General features: G+C 43.1%; 1 protein-coding gene across 1 annotated transcript in view; it reads left to right on the top strand.

The window, feature by feature from the left end:
• Positions 1–18,000, top strand: part of PLXNA2 (plexin A2) — a 473,762-nt gene that overhangs the window by 79,591 nt on the left and 376,171 nt on the right. The gene's annotated exons all lie outside the window — the stretch shown is intronic.

Below are 18,000 nucleotides of genomic sequence, written 5' to 3'. Positions count from 1 at the left end.
GATCATTGCGAATGAAGAAAAATGCACTAATCTGGCCTCCTTTTCCTCCCTGGAGAGGAACTGTTGCTTCTGATGAGGGACAAATGGCGGCTGTGCAGACAGAAGGCAAAATGAATGTGTCCACGTCCAGATGTACCCTCCCCCTTCAGGGCCCCACGAGGTCAGCTGTCTGAAATGCACTGAACGTGATGATGGGGTGGAGTTGTCATCTGCCATGTTACCACGAGCAGCTTTATCCAATTAGGGATTTTAATGGTGCACTTTGAGTCTTAAGCCTTGGGCCCATGCGTATACAGTGGACAAAGCTAAAGGGTTGTCCTTACTGAAACTGGATGCGTTGCCTCGGATATGAACACCAGTATTTTCGACATTACAGATGAGGACTGTTTCTGGAACCGGACATACTACTCCAGGTGTGGGAGCAGAACAGGAATCAATAGTCTATATGTGACCTCAATCACTGGACAGCCCCCACACCCAGAGAAGTGACCCCTTCAAACAGGCACAAATCTAGCTGTGGCATCCGTAAGTTGCCTCCCTACTGCAAACATAGCTTCGCACTGATGCGTGGAGTGTTTTCACCCCATGTAAACCCTAATTAAGTAGTGCAAGGTCTCATCTCAGGTACTGTTTATGTACCCTTATGCGATGTGACGCGAGGATATTTCTTGGTGCAAAAGTGAAATTCACCAAGATTGTACGCAACCCCTGGCTCATTATTATTAAAGAAGCAGGATCCCCTTTGTGAATTTTAATAATAAAGTCTTTCAGACCAGCATTCCTGAATTCACATTTGCAAACTGCTGTCACTGCAGCCCCCCGCCATTAAAGAGACCTCTGAGTTCTCACCCCGCAGGTCAAGGCTGTCATTGGCAAAGTAGGGCTGTCCCTCCTTGCCAGCCTCTAGTGGCAAACCCTCACTATATGGCGTGTCACATTGCATGGCAAAAGTATTACAGCCACTCTGTCTTAACCACTACATAGTATAGCAAGTCTACTCAAGTAGCTGTGGATTGACAGTATATAAATACTTAGTATGCAATACAGTGGTAGGTGATGTAGCGGATGAATTATTTTGATGGTCAATAGTATTGATTTTGATAGAGTATTATACAACTGTTCCACTTTGCAAATGCATTACCAGCAGCATTCAGGTCTAGGTATTTCATCAATGGTTTGAGATGTTAGACCTGCCAACTCACACAATGCCACTGTGTGTCACACGATTTCTGCGCCGTTTGCACGAGCAGCATGTGAAGGGCTAATATCACACAGAGACAGGGAAGGAAAGCCGGAAACCCCTGCACTGAGTGGATTCCTGCTGATCTAGCAAAGGTCTTATCTTTAGTTTTCTTTTTTTTTGTGGAGGAACTGACAGCCTGGTTGAGGAGGAAGGGAGCAAAAGTCCCAGCCGAGTCCCCGTTCCTCCTCACGTGGTCTACAACTGCATCAGCAGTGGCAACACACTGCCACATATTCCTGCAAGTAACAAGGAAGGAGAGAACCCCCTTCATGCTCCCTTTACCTTGTGAGTTGCAAGGAGTCACAATATGTACACTGCCAGACGCAGATCCTTTACTACTAGTAATGTCTAGTAGTGCTTTTTCGGGGGCAGGTGCAGTAATGCATCCTACACGAGGCTCATAGCTCTTTTTGTGATAAGAGAAAGTGAAATATAGCAGAAAGTAAGTAAACATTGTAAGCTTCAGGCCTGCCCTCTAATGTATTCGAATGCATTTCCAATTTACATAGATTGACAACTGTCCCCCGTGCTCTGCCCATTCCCCTATCCAGTGTATTAGGTAGGGGCTCTCCCTAGTCTCCGGCTTTACCATTTCTTCCTATATGTGCCTTTAAAGAGCCATGAGAAAGTGAAACGGTTTATGGGGGGACAGTGATGTAGCAGGAACAAGGAGATGTTAAGTAGCCTATTATGCTGGAAAAGAATCGAAGCGAAAAGGGTAAAAATGGCAAGAAGTTTTATTATGAAAAGGTTGTGAGATGCAAGCACAGCAAGTCCCAGTCTAGCAGCAGTAAATCAAATTCTGTCTTTCCTGGTGACGGGCGCAGAATGGCATGGAGGGTTTGGAAATGTCACTGGAATAAGGAATTGCTTAGTTAGACACTGAAAGCCATAGAGCGAATGAATAGAGGTTGGGGGAAAACAGAGGGTTGATATTTGTTGAGTACTAAGGAGGAACTGCAAGTGGCAGAACTGAGAAGAACACCACAACCCAATTAAATACCTAATTTTGACGTTGTGGGTTTTTGTGTTAAGATTTCACACCTTCAAAAATGAGTTATTTTCTGATAAATTACTTTATTATTGTAGCAGGGTTCACTGTCAACACACAGGATCATCCAAGCGGTTCAAGGCCATAGTGGTTCTTGGGCCGACGCCAAATGATAACCTTACTGGGGGCATTATATGGAATTGGGCCAATGTGAAACGGGCCCTAATTCATGATGACTGAACTGGGATTGAAGTGTCTGCCTATGCAGCGCCGTGCCCATTGCCATTGTGGTGCCCGCATTGCAGCTTGTTAATTATTCAGACCAAGGGAGCAGGTTGTGCTGTTAATGAGGCAAACCAGTGGGTGCTGGGCGCATAGGATCAGAAGCTTCGAGTGGGTGTCACTTCAGTCCTTTTTATGTCTATGTGTAGAGGTGGGAGCCTGGAGTCGACGACAACAAGATCTGGGTCAGAAATGTTTGCATGAAGAATCTGTCGCCGCGGTGGGAGCCATAACGAACAAGGCTGCACATTTATATCCTGAAATAATCATAACACTATAGTATGGTCACGAAAGGGTATCCGTCTTCGGAGCAGAATCCAGGTGCCTTTTTATTACATTTAGCCGGCTTGTGTTGTTTATAGTGGATAAGGTGAATGATCTGGACATGCATGTAACTGCAAGTCCACACATCTCTAGAGAAGATTAAAAGAAAAAAACTTGGGGAAGGTCCAAAGCATTGGTGTTTGTATGTGCAATCAGAACGTGTAGCACCCGCTGGCTAACACCAGTGACCGCAGATCCAATGGCAGCCCTTCATAATAGCGAGTTGACTTCCAGCGCTTGAACAATGGCTCCTTGATGAGCAAGTGAGAAAGCATTCCACGGTTTGTGGGCAATGTGGTTAGGGTCAGCAACATACTCTCACAGGAATGTGGAATATGTAGTCATGGACATGTAAAAACGTTGGTGACTTATAGTAACAGGCCAACAGGAGTTGATGCTGCGCCATCTTCTTTCATTGAGAGAAGAAGTAGCCATAAGTAAAATGACACCCTATAATGAAGAGTAGTCCTAGAGAAGATGCAACTTGAAGGACCAACATTCAACTCAGAAGCTGACCCTCCCATAGTCAAAGAAATGAGTACCATTTCATTGGATAATAACATATTAAATGTAAACACCAGGAGAAGATCCAGTTTGTGCTGCGTGCTACATATTTAGTCAATATTGCGATAATTCTTGGATCAAACAAAAGAAATTGTACTTTCCATCTTCAGGTGAAATACTGACCCACTACATTCTTTCACCATCTCACCTCAGTGGATTGCAGAATTGTATTTACCTAAAATTATCTAGCTATGTGCCATTACGCACATAGGCAGCATTAGTATCTGTACAGGTGAATGCACCTTGCAGCACTGTTGCACTTTTGACATTTTTATTTGTCAATTTTCCACATCATGGATTTGCATCCATGACATACACCAAATTTTTGTGGCCAAACTCTGAGGTTACATTTCTGATATCCCATGAGACTAAAAGTGTTGATGCATTTGCAACATATCCCACTTCTGTCACCATATGTGAAGAATCTACAAACTACAAGAAGTCTTCATTCTTGAATTGTGCCAAAATGAAAGAAGATATTTCCTTGAAATTGAGCATCAGAATATATTGATCTTTAAAACGGGCTGTAGCAATTATGCTTATTTTGCTGTGATTTACCTCCCCATTTTAAGAATTCCTAAACAAATAGCTGCCTGGAAGCTGCCATTTGTATGCCGCTGGAGCTCCTTGGTCTTCAGAAGATGTCCAAGAATGAGAAACATATTGATTTGTACCATCCAGGCAGCCCCAAAGCTATACTAGGAGTGCATATGACCTCAGGCACATGCTGATCGAACGCAGTCCTACTCAATGACATCGTGTCATATCAAGAATCACCGACTCCGACCTGTAATTGAAAGTTATCCAAGCATGACTGAGTACAACTTTGTGATGAGATGTAGCTATGCTCCCTGTGAGTGTGCATGAGTCCCGCTGACTTTACAAATGAAGGGGAACCCCAGCTATGAAAAAGAGGGACCAAGCTAGGTAAATGATTAATTTTCACCTTCAGTCTAATACAAAGCAATTACTTTCCTGAAGAATGTCAGAAAAGAACAGAGTGCAAGCCCAAATAAGATGGTCTACATAGCCCTGGTGTTCAGCTACAGAGCTAAAAGTTTTTTCTTGAAAAGTTTAAGAGTTGCACAATATTCTGTCATCACTTGCTCCGGGATTACAGAACCTGGTCCATACTTGGAGCTTGGCAGCCACATACAGCAAAGTGCACGAGCGCATACCTTTATAGACAAAACATGGACACTTAAAGAAAGCTCTGAACAGACTATGCCTCCGTTTTGTAAATCTCATTACAATGCATAACTTGGTGTACTTATAAAATTACCTCTGGATTCCTTCACTCCCTGATCCATGTTATGCATTCCAGTGTGATTTGTACTCCATGTAAAGGTTTCTAAAGCCCGAGGCGATGTCATGCTTCGACTACCTCTGCTTATATATGTGCATCTCAGACACTTAGGGGCATATTTAAGAAAAGTGTGCAGCGCCACTTTTCTTGCCCCTTTAGCGCCCCCTTTACGCCACCATGTGTGCGCCATATTCTAAATACGGCGCACCATGGTGGTAGTTAGGGGATTAGCATCAGAATTTTTGTTGCTAGTCCGGCGCTTTGCAGGATTAGCGTAAAAAATGTTGACGCTAATCTTGCAAAGCACCCAGAGGCCCATTGTAACCAATGGAAGCCTCCTTTTAGTGCCTTCTCCGAGCAGGCGTAAAAAGTGCGGAAAAGAATGACGCAAAGAAATTTCTTCGATTTTTTTGCGCCATTTGTTTTGGCCCCTTAATGGGTGAACGCTCCCTTTGCATACATTATGCTGGGCGCAGTCATAATGTAGCCCAAAGGGTTACACAGTGGCACAATGCATGCATTGCGCCACTTTGTAAATATGACACAGCGTTTTTGGCCTTCTAATGCCACATTAGCATAAAAAATGTAGTCAATGTGTCGTTCGAATGGCGCTAGGTGCTCTTAAATATGCCCTTTAGAGAGCACAGCTTGCCAATGTAGCTGCTTCCTACCACATGTTTTCAAGTGTCCATAAATCCTAATAACAGAGAACAGTTTGAAAATATGGGTCTTTGCTTTTTTGATGTTGGCACGATGTTCATAAACAAAGACTCGTGGGGGTATTTTAAAGTATCTGACCTGCCAGTGTGAAATGCAGCCTCAGAACCACTACTTGTAGAAGGGATGCCTGCCCTTCTAAGCTGTAGTGGGAAAGCACCAGCAGTGCTCAGAAACACGCAGGTGTCGCTAGATGTGAGTACCTGAATGTATGTGTCATGTACCTCGAGCTCGGCACCTTGAACCTTGCTACTCCAAATGGTTGGTAACACTAGTCATTTTAGCACAGGTCAGTGACTTGCTTTTAGAAAGCTTTCACCAGTGGGCAAAACATTGGGATGAATACTGATTGTAAAAAGATACAGGACCTAAATGAAATATGTCTTATGCTATGTTACAGAGTTTTTAATTGTTCACTAATAACTTGACTTTGGAATCCGAGTGGAAGAGTAGATCTGTGAAACGTAAATTTTCCTGCAGAAGTGTCTTGTTTGGGGTGAGAGTGAGATCAGTTGACTATCCTATGATATGCAATGAGTGTGGGAAATGTGGTTTGCAAGGTGGTGGTTTTAACTACGATGGTGTTCCTGAAAGGGGAGAGCAGAAGATGGCCTCATTACCTTCCACCGAACGCAATTTAGTGTCTGCATGTCACACGTTATCTCAGTGGGACGTGTCACAGTGGTTTTCAGAACTTGTGATCCACTGTCTACTTTTGGTGTCTTGGAGCACCTCATCATTCCTGATTGAATCTGTGTCCTACAAATGACTTATGTGGGTGTATATCCGTCATCATAGTGTGGTGTTTAATTCTGATCTGTGTCTAGAGGTTTCGTCCTTGTGTAGTTTTGATGGATTTGGAGCAATTCTGATAATTTGTTTCTAATTGTTGCTCTAATCCCCTGTGCTTTTGTTCATGGGGCTGTTATTTCAGGCCCACTGTGTCTCTCGTATAGAGTTCCTCTATCATCATGTGTCCTTGCCTATTGTCACAATGCATTGTGTCTTGTTTGCTTGCTCCATGCCCATCGACGTTTACTTCCCTATTCCAAGGGTTCCCTGGCAAAACAGAACCATGTCTTCAGGTATTTATTGTTCCATGTTCCCTGTCTCTGAGTTTCTCCGAATCTTTAACATTGTTATTGAGCAAAGTTATCAATCTGATCAATGTCTTTGTGGCATTTGGCCTGGAGTACTTTGTCTTACTAAGCGTGAATCTTCAATTATTGAAACTGTGCAGAAAAGAAGAGGTCACAGCAAGGGATAGGTTGGTGGCTGTGGAACCTGAAGGTTTGGCTTAGCCCGACACTTCATCATATTAGTATTTTTATGCACACTGCAGAAATAGTCCAGGTCTCAGTCATTAGTGTCTCCGATAAATGACTTTTCTGGGAAGGTTTCCAGGGCAGAACCTTCCTGGCATATATCTCCTACCCCGAGCCTGTCCAAATATGAGCTCCACTGTCCAGAGTCTCCATCTCATATTGTTACAAGTTTCAGAGACCATTCCCATCTCTATATTATGGCCTTGTGTATCTCTAGACCACATGTATTCCTAGCTGACGCATTATCCTGTGCCCAGGACCACCAGGGTACATGCACCTTTACCTCTGGACCAAAAGGCTTTCTATTAACTTGACTTTATGGTAAAACCCCCTAAACACAAAGGGCGGTGTGTTGTGGTACGATGTAGTATGTTAGTGTAAGGAGAGGTGTGGACTGGTGGTGTATGTTGTATGGTTAACAAGGACAATATGCTAGGCTGCTCTTGAGAAGTGTGGTGCTGCTTGGTGGTGCACAGGGTTATGAGAAATGTTGCTGTTCAGTTTAGTGCGGCTAGTCTGTGTGGTGATGTGAGGTGATAAGTGGAGAATGTGTGACAGTGCTCTGTGATGTTTGATGTATATGACAATGTTGAATAGAGAAGTGAGCTTTGCTTTTGGGCCGAGGGTTGTGATGTAATGTGGTCTAATAAAGTGTTAGTTTTTGAGTTGCATCATGTTGTAGGAAGTCATCTGTGGCATTGGGTGGGAAGCAGTGCTTAATTTGTAAATAAAAAGGTGCCGGTGCTCAAAGCCCTTCTCTTAAACACAAGGCTGCTGTAATTAAATCTGCCAGCACTGAATACTGAGTCAGTGTAATCCTGAAGCCATCTCGGGCCTCTTCAATCCATTTACGGCCACCCCCTGCCCCTTCAGCTCATCCTGCAGCTTTCTACTTTCTCCCTTTATGACGCTTTTTCGTTTTGCCTTCTTCCGCCTTTGCCATATGTGTCCTTTGCTCACAGCAAATGCTTCAGGCATAAGAATAAGCCCCGGCCCTCAAAAATAAGTGCTGGTGCTCAGCACCGGAAAAAACAAGCTCAAATTAAGCACTGGTGGGAAGGAGCTGTACCTTTGTGTGATGATTGTGTTGTACAGTGGAATGTGGTGCAATAGGCTGTGATGTGGCACAGCATGGTGCAGTACAGAGGGAGACAGTATATTGCAATCTGAAATATTTGTTTGAAGGTGGCAGGTGATGTGGTGGCACGTGTTGCTATAAGGAATGGTAACTTATCTGTGACTGATTATAGATTGTGTAGATGTATGGTTTAAAGTCTTATGTGCCATGTTTTAGGATACTTTTAACGATTAACAAAAGCGCGATTGGTGTGGTGGTGAGTGGTATGACAAAAACAAATGTGTGTGCGTTCAGTCATGTGAGTGAAAGGTTGTGGGTGTGTGCACAGAGTTGTGTGGTGTGATATTGATGGTTGGGTTATGATTTGCAGTGGTGTGATGTTGTATGACAAAATCCGGTGCTGTGTAGGATAGTTATGAGTACTATTGTTGTATTTTCTATTTTTATGTCAAAAGTTGTTTAGGAAAAGATGTGTTATTGGGGTGCGATCTGGTATGGTGTGCTGAAGTGTGCAGTTTGATGTCTTGAGCTATTGTGAAGTGTGCTGTGATACCTTGTTTTGCGGTGTGGTCTTGGAGGATGTTCTGTGAGTTGAAGTGGTGCATCAATTGGTGTCAGCTCACGTGTAATGACAGGAAGGCTCTAATTCTAATATGTGGCAAGATATGAAATAGTGTGACAGCTTTAGTAAGTAATAGGGATGGTTGTAAAATGATATAGAGAATTATGGCAAATTGTAGTGCGGTAAAGTAGCCATTTTGAATAATGTGGTGAGATATATTGCTTTGTGGTGCTGTCAGGTGTTAGGTGTTATCCCTACGTTTGGTATGTAGTCGCCTGGGCGGGTATATATTGAGATTGTTTTGCTGAATGAGTTGTAAAGCAACATAGGAGGCTAAATTATATGGCCTGGTAGAAAGTATTAGTGATGTGGAGAGGAAATGTGGTTGGAAGTGGTTGTAACAGGATGTGGTTAGTAGTGTTATGCACTGCAATGTGCTGTATGATATTATGTTGGTGTTGTGATGTGAGGTTTATGGAGTATGATTTGATGGTGCATTTTTCAGATGTGATATCTTGTGACAGCATGTGTTCGGTGTTGAGTTGTGGGGTGTGATATGGCTTAGTGCACTGTTACATTGAAGTAAGAGTCACAGTTGATAGCTTGTATCAGTGGAGGGACAATGGCACAATTCCACAGTTAAAACAAATTACACAAAGATGAAGCACAGCATTTTGGAATCATTGAGGCCACTTTAAGGAAAATTATATATTTTGACACTTTCCTGACGTGTCTGTAATTTGTATGCCCCTGGAAATCTATCAGTGTAGGCTTTTAACATTTTCAATAAAGGTTTGGATGGTGAGTAATAAATGTGCGTATGAAGGAAGGTCATTTCCCTATCTTGAATGAAAGATATGATTTAGAAAGGAAATATATGCTCTGTAACTCTGAACTTAATTTTTGTGTTGCGCTGGCTGCTATTACCGTTGCTTGCAGTCCATTGCGTATGTTTTTTTAGAATCTATATAGCGCTTTATACGTCTGATGCGGCTACGAAGCACTCCATTACACACCGTGCTCCTAGGCACCCTTTCTGGAGCACTTGGCTGGTCGTGTTTCGGTTGTAATTAGGCCTATAGGGAAGGTTTTGGGTGAAATGCTTGAGTACTCCTCTCGTGTCCTGTCTGCCAAAGCACACACGGACTTTTGATTTATCAGTGCGTCATTGAAGAGCTCAGGCTTCCACTACTCAATGCACACTTGATAGTCGCCTGACAATCACCGCGGGATTCGCCGAGTAATGGAAGATGCTCGACATCCGCTGTGGCGCGCGAGTCAAAGGCAGGTCTTGCAGGGCCTGTCATCTGCTGACAGGGTGTTTTGTCTCTGTGGGTGGGGGTTGCGTTTCCTTGTTCAGTGATTTACCATAGAACATTTATTGCTCTGGACAGTATGAATTGATGTATATAGAACTGTCTGGCTCTCGTTGACGAGATTGCGTTCTGAGGAGCCCTGACTAAGGCAAAAATCTCACTTAAAACCATGAGGCCATCTGGAGAACGTGCCTGCTAAGCCAAACAAAGAAAGATAGCTTTATGCACACACGGGGAAGAGCAAACACTGTTAAAACGGATGATTCATGCCCTAGTCCTGGTCTACGTAAGGGGAGGCTGACAATACTGTGAAATGTTCAAGGGCTATAAAGAAGTGTGGTGTTTGCAACACACAAAACAAGCATTAGCACTGCAATGGGTCTCGCATTTCCTTGAGTTAGAGCTATTTGCTTTTTACATTTTTAACTGGATTTTTTGCCACATAAATTGGTCAACCCTGCCTCATAATTTGGTGTTTTCCTGCCACATAATTCTATTGGCTGTGCATATAACTAAAGCATTTACCTTCTTCCTCTAACTGCAGCCAAAAATGAAAATGTTGTTATTTAGCATCAAACCGGAATCCGGCCGTTCGCATGCCATTTTGGCACTGGAGGGGGGCTGGGAGGATACAAGATGAAGGCATTAGGATGGGGAAAAGTGTCGTTTTTGCAGAGTAGATATAGTCTGACAAGTATCTTGAAATTTCACCTGACATCGGGGCACATATCAATATTTCCAGAGGGGTTTAGTATCCCACAGTCAATGCTAATTGTGTAATAGTAAACCAGGGTTAGTGCTTCCATACTGCAAACTAACACTACAGTTGTAGGACCGTACCTTATTGTAGTGCTAAATTACTGAATAATGCTGAAAATTGCCTTTTGCTGTTTTTGAGGAGCGCTCCAGAAGGCAAAATTATATTTTGCTTGGAATGCCTAAACGTCTTGCACCTTTCCTGGACTTGTGCTATCAGTACCCAAAATAGGGGTTAGATAGATGAATAAACAATCTCTTGTTGCTGAACCGTCTGCTTATTGTTGAGAATATATTTGCAAACCTTGTCTCAGTGTGTGTCGTGCTGTTCTGTACAAGAAGTCAAAACACTCTGTGCACTGTGTGCAAACGTACTGGATTTTACTATAGTTCACAGCTATTCATCAAGTCTCATACTCTCAAGTAAAGGCGGGGCAAAGACGGTGGATTGGATGAAGTCGTTCTGCTTACACTGCAGCTATAGTTTAAACATGTCATGAAATTACCTCGTAACAAGCAACGACGTGAGAGGGGTATTGGGGCAGGCAGGTACTCACACGAAAGTGAGGGATGGGCTGGAGGTGCTGGGTGACTGCAGTGAGAGACATTTCAAAGTGCCATGGCGTGCGAAGGAGAGACAGAAAAGAAAAAAGGAGTTCAATCACAGTAAAACATATCGGCACTTGTGCAGTAATCCATGTAGCAGGGTCATTCTGCAGGGCGGTAACAAAACTGCCCCAAGGTGGGACAAACATAAAGCATTTACCAATACCATCAAGGGATTTTTGAAAGGCAAGCACACGAGCGAGTGAAAGTGATGGATGTGAGGTGGGCATGGTCAAAAGCCCACAATACTTACAACAGGTCGGAAGCGATTGCGCACTAGACCTAACCAGCAAAATCATGGCCCAAGAATGAAACATGGAGTTGTGTGAGGACCCCAGTCCCATCTAGTCTGTCATTGTCCTAGCCGAGTTTTGACGCACCCACGCAGAGTATGTAATGTAGATTAAGCACCCTGGGTGAGCTCTTTGGAAACCAACGTTCCCCGTTTATTTGGAGGTAATAGATTAATGAAACTGATATATAAGAGCTTTATTGGCAGTGCAGAAATCTGTAAAGAAACAGGTTGAAAAGAAATTAAATCTTTGAGCAACTCATCATGGAAAATTCAAACTTTTCAACTGGACACGTCATCCAGGGTACTTTTACAAAGTCCACACTTTTGACCAACAGCCCGAGAGCATGCTTGGACTAGTAGTTTTGTTTCCTCCATTATAAGATATAGGCCTACAAAATTCCAAGGTAGCAACCTGCTGTTGGCTAAAAAGTCACGACTAGGAAACATTGCCCTTGATGACATGGGGCTAGTTGGTCATGTTGGCAGTGGCAACAAGTTACTCACCTTACATGCCAGACGCCCTGTAGGAAAGGATGCAACCTGACATACTGCAGTTGAAATCGCCCTGATAGACTCTAATAACCAGCAATGTGTTTTCCTTTTTATTCAGGACTGGCCAGGATAGAAAGTCACGCGTGTGCTGCAAAAAGAGATGGAACGACTGTAGCCATGTCTAATGAAAAGCAGACAGAAGAACATATACATTTGTTTTCAATATTTTAGAGGAAGTTGATCATGAACTACAACAGATCAGGATGAAACACATTGCATTTGGGCATCCTTGGCCGATACTTTTTCTCTAGTCTGAGTTTCAGTGGGTGTGGCTTGCAGGTTTTATCTGGAAGTTGTGCACTAGGCACAGGAGGTAACACAAATAACCCTAATATCCATGTAGATTTTTAAGATACCCATGTGAGATACATAAAAAGAAAAATCAATCTAGCGTTCAACATGTTTGAATAAATACTGACGATGTTACGAGAAAATGAGTCACCAAATCCCATTCCTGGCCGTGTTTATAACAGAAGGAGCAGATTTACATAATTGAAGGCCTTTCCTGCCAAGCTGATTCTGCCTCATTCTTCCTACATTATACTGTGCTCCTGGTAAAGTTTTGGAAGATGGAGATGGTAAACAAAGATAAACTTCACTCTAGTCTGCTTATTTACCTAAATACAGCATTCTACAGGGGGTTTAAAATCGGTTAATATTGATGGTACGTTTGGCGCATGCAAGGCTTGTTCAGTTTGTACTCCTAATATTCACTCCCTTTAGGTATCACAAACCCATGCCCCCGTTAATCGGCTAACCATCTGTAGCTAAACATCCTACTGGCTCAAGTGGCCAAGATGTGTATTTCAGGAGTTTTACCGCATGCAGCAGCTCTTAGAAGGTGACGTAGCACTATGAGGAATTGCTTGGTAAAGGTAGAGAAAGTGTGTGCCATAACATACAGAGCCATCCCACCTCCATAGATTTAAAACCAAGTACGAGGTTATACTCGGGCATGAATTAGGAGTGATGTGTACAAATAGATCACTCAGAGGCGCAGAACCCACCGAGCTAGGTTGTTCTAGGATTTTTCGAAAGTGTTTTATGTAGTTTTCTGGATTAATGATGGAGCAAACAAGATTATGTAACTTAAAAAATATTTTGTTTCTCACTTTTTACCTTGCTGTTTCCTACCTTTTTCATTATTTCCATTTTTACAATTCCCTGAGATATGCCTCGATTCTTTCCCTCCTCTCGATGGCTGTCAGGTGCCAAAACTGACGCATGCTTCAGTTTTAAAGCAATATTTCAGAGCTCAGTATGTTTGTGAGATTTTGTAAAATTCATTGGCTCCTGTCTGTCAGTTCTTATCTAATTTCCTACTGGTTCATCCGGATGGACTTCATTTTGCTTCTTAAAATCGCGTGCTTGTAAATAAGAAACCCGGGGGTATGAATTAGCGAGCAGCTTTAGAAAAAACAAGGAGTTCAACTGAAAATGTGACTTTGATTACGAAAGGGTTTTGGAGACTGAATGAATGATACAGGAACGTTTTGAAAACAGTCATGGTATCCTGTGCGATCTGTGCTGTTTAGCACAGAATTAGAGTCCATGGGCGGTGTCACATAAACTTGCGATGACCACCTCACACCAGGTCATTGTGGACACTTTCTCCAGCCCTGAATGTATAACTTACAAATCATTGATTTCATGCTGTCTTAGTGTATTTAATTAAATGGAAGCTAAACAGGACTACAGCACCCAGAATGCAAAAGGCTATGACACAAAACCCCAGAATTAGTAACACTATATATAATGACCTAATACAGTGGGTTTCATCCTTTTGACTTCTGTGGACCCCCACTGTATCATTACTGGAACTGGGGGACCCTCACTGAACTAATATTGGAATCTGTGGGCCCCCCTCCCCACCGCGTCATTACTGAAAGCCGGGACCCTAGCCTAAACAACCTCTAGCCTGAACCTCTAAACAATACACAAAAAATACAGATACCATCTTTTATTTAATTTTCACACAAATATAAATACAAAAATACAATTTTAATTTTAATAGAAAGGTTGGAGCTTTTCTAAGTTCAAGCGAAAGCCACACATCGTCCAGACTATATTCTGTTTAATGCACCTGCACTGCTCCCACAAATCAATCTGAGGATACTAATTACATTTTTAGCTGCCAGTTTCAGATACCTTCACATTTACAGGACGTTTTAAAAACTTCAATTATACATTTAGCCATTTTATTTATATACACTTTATTAATCTGTTAATATTATTTAATTTTCTAAGGAGTCATGACCCCCTGAGAAAGCTTCACAGACCCCCAAGGGTCCCCGGACCACAGTTTGGGAACCACTGACCTAATAGAAGTGGTCATCCTACATAAATCGATGCAGAAACTTCTAATTTAAGAAAGATCTGTGTCACAACTGTGGGCTGAAAATGTAAATAGCTGAAGAGCTGGATTAGGGCTATTTGTTCAACTTGGACAATGGTAAATGGTTGTTTGTTGCAGGAACTTTAAAGGTAGTGCTGCTTGATTTGGCTGGATATGTAGCAGCATTGATTGACAATTTTAAGGTAAACAACATAACATAACACAATAACATACGCTTGGCAATATAATAATACAATAAAAACATAAGGCATCAGCACAACAAAGCAATCAAAATGTGAATGCAATACAGTGCAACATAACGTCACATTGCAATAATACAGTACAAATGAGCAAAGACAAACAAAAGACATAATTACAATAACAAATTGCAATACAACAAATATGCACAAACATTCCTGTTACACATTACTACCTGCAGAAATTTGCTTTCATAAAAAACTAGTGGAATGTTTTTGTGTCAAGCACTGCCTTACTTACCACCAGGAATATGAAACAGCACAATCAAAAAAATATTTTAACCAAGACTTTGGTGCCCTGCGGCAGAGTATTAATTCATCTAGTTTACTTTCTAAGAATCTAGGGGGGATCATTATGACCCTGGCGGAAGGCGGAGAAGCGGCGGTAAGACTGCCAACAGGCTAGCAGTCTTTTTTTTTGTATTATGACCACGGCGGTTACCGCCATGGTCATCCGCCGGTTCTCCGTTCCGCCCGCCGGGCTGGAGACCGGGGTCTCCAGCCCGGCGGCCGTCACTATACCACCGGCGGTATTTGGACCCGGCTGACCGCCATGGATTTCATGGGGTTTGAAACCTCCATGAAATCCATGGCGGTAAGCACTATCAGTGCCAGGGAATTCCTTCCCTGGCACTGATAAGGGTCAAACCTCATCCCCCCACCCCCACCCTGACTCCCTCCCCTACGCCCCCCACCACCCCTGCCACCCCACAAAGGTGGCAGGTCCCCCCTCCCCACCCCGACCCCCAACATAACATCACACATACACACACAACACGCACGCAGGCACCACCAACACACATACACGCACACACACCAACATACATGCAAACATCCACACACACAGTCAGACACGCACATCCACATTCAAACATACACGCACACATCCATACAGACATACCTACAGACATACACGCACATATTCCCAAACACACAACACCCCCTCAAGCATACACGCACTCACACACCCCCTCTACATACACACACGCACACCCCCATACACGCACACAATACCCCCCCACCCCTCACGGATGATCGACTTACCTAGTCCGACGATCCTCCGGGAGGGGACGGGAGCCATGGGGGCTGCTCCGCCGACACCACACCGCCAACAGAACACTGCCACGCCGAATCACAGGATGTGATTCGCTGGGCGGGGTTCTGTTGGCGTGGTGGTGGAGGTGGAGCAACCTCCACTTCCCTGCCGCCAGCCAGTATGGCTGTTGGCAGCTCTCCGTCCGTAAAAGGACGGAGAGCTGCCAACGGTCATAATAGGCCGAGCGGCAAACCGCCACTACTGGCGGTCTTCCGCACGGCGGTCCCTCGGCGGTCTTGTTAAAAGACCGCCGAGGTTGTAATGACCACCTAAGTGTTGGTACCCCCCACTTGCCCAAAAGGTATGCATGTGCGAGAACCACCCAGCCCTTGAAAACATGTATGTGCTGGATGTTTACAGACTCAGGAGTATTAGCTGTGGGATAAAGTACCCTCGGTTGCATTTGAGGAGGAAGCTGCGAGTCACTGAGAGGACCAGTGACCACGGGCAAGACAACACAGGCTGAGTGTATTTATAAGCAATAGATCTCAAAAGTGATCTGAAATATTCTGTGGTCTACAATTGGGGTGCTTTACTCCTTATAATGTTCAGAATACTTACTAGTAATGTGCAGTAAACCAAGTCCTACCTGCTGTAATCTTATGAAGCTTATATCCATATATAGGTTATATGTATATATATGAGGTGTCAAAGCGCTTTTCGGCGACTAGCACGCTACTCCGGAACCCAAAAGGATTAGTGGTGGATTAGTATAGGGAAATATGAGTTAATTTGAGCAGTGGACATGTGGAGTCTGATAGTTGGATTGAATAGGATAATGGATGGATAGAAGAGGGGAGAGTCTAGAAAGTGTGGTTTGGGAGATCATAGTAGTAAGATGAGGTTTGGAATGAGTAAAGGAGATATGGAGGAGGGAAGGGTCTGTAGAAAGGGATTAGAGAGATCACAGCAGTCAAATGAGGTTTGGGGTCAGTCTAAGGAGAGATAAATGAGGGAAATTATTTGTAGGGTTGTTTGGGAGATTATAGTAGTAAGTTAAAGTTGGGGTGAGCCAGGAAGGCGAGAGGAGGGAAGAGTCCAGGAAGGGTTATCTTGAGATCATAGTAGTTGAATGAGGTTTGGGATGAGTCAGAGAGTGGGAGAGAGGACTGATTGAGAGAGGTATAGGGTGGGACAGAGTAGTGCATTGGAAAGAGTGTTTATTTTCTTTCTGTTGTGCAGTAGGACTAAAGTAATAAATATATAGATACATGATTACATAGAAAGTGATTTTTTGTATTCAGGGGATAATATATTGAGATTTAAAGTTGTGTTTAAACACAGACATTCAAGTGTTGCAGTATTTGAAGGTAATTTATTTGTGTGATTTCCATAACTAATTTTTCTTACTTTTCCTCGATATTTCAATAGTGAAATGCTTGAAGATAAATAGTTATGATAATATATATATATATATATATATATATATATATATATATATATATAAATATATATCATAATAGCTATGTACGGTATCATATTACATGTCCATTCATATTTAAGTCGTATGTCAGTTGCTTTTAATGGTACACCCCTTCCCTAGCCCTTTTTAACTTGTTTTTTGGAGCACTCCATGCTGACAGTTCTGGAGTCTGACTTAGAATGTTTAGGAATTCATACTTGAGGCGAGAGGAATGTGATGGATGAATAAAGACGAATCTCCACTCATCTTGTATGGTGAATAATTTACCTTTCAACACTAGCAACGAGTGTTGCTGTGAAGGGGCAGCTGTCGTCCATCCCCCTTGCCATAATCTCTACACCATATTTATACGATATGGACTATATGGCGCTAACCTTCAGTGTATTGGAAAGGCACTTGAGGGTTCTACCGTTTCACGCAGCTTTGGTGTGTAGTGGAGATCATAAACAGTGATGGAGCCAGAACTTTTCAACACTTTTCAACACTACCCTTAATCGTCATAGTGCTGATTGTGTTAAGGGAACTAATGAGGACGAGAGACAAAGTGGCAATGCCTGGATGATTCATCAGTAAGCTCCTTAAACTCAGCTCTACTTTTCCTCATCAAGGCACTAAAAACATGCAGGTGTGTGATGAAAAGTATCACTAATCGGTAATGATGGAGCCTTATAGGTTATCTATACCTCTACTCACTCTCACAAAATATTCACTGGTATCAGAGGCCTCACCCCCTCAACCAGTCCTGGTGGAGGCTCCATAATGCCAGTACTTCTCTGGATCAGGCCGAACTTTCAATATTCCCAGGTCCATGAGTGAGTAGGTCATCAGGTTAAGGATTTGCTTTTTATTGTGGAACAGGTAGTCCTCTTAACCCACTGAAAAAACAGGGCAGCAATTCCTAGAACTGAAGCAAGCGGCTTGACCAGACAAGGTGCTCGCACATGCACCTGGGAGCCTTGAGCGCTCTGAGTA

Source organism: Pleurodeles waltl, chromosome 6 (assembly GCF_031143425.1).
Source record: "Pleurodeles waltl isolate 20211129_DDA chromosome 6, aPleWal1.hap1.20221129, whole genome shotgun sequence".
NCBI classification, from domain to species: Eukaryota; Metazoa; Chordata; class Amphibia; order Caudata; family Salamandridae; genus Pleurodeles; species Pleurodeles waltl.
The sequence above is the reverse complement of the archived record's forward strand: the minus strand, read 5'-3'. Positions and strand labels throughout refer to the sequence as shown.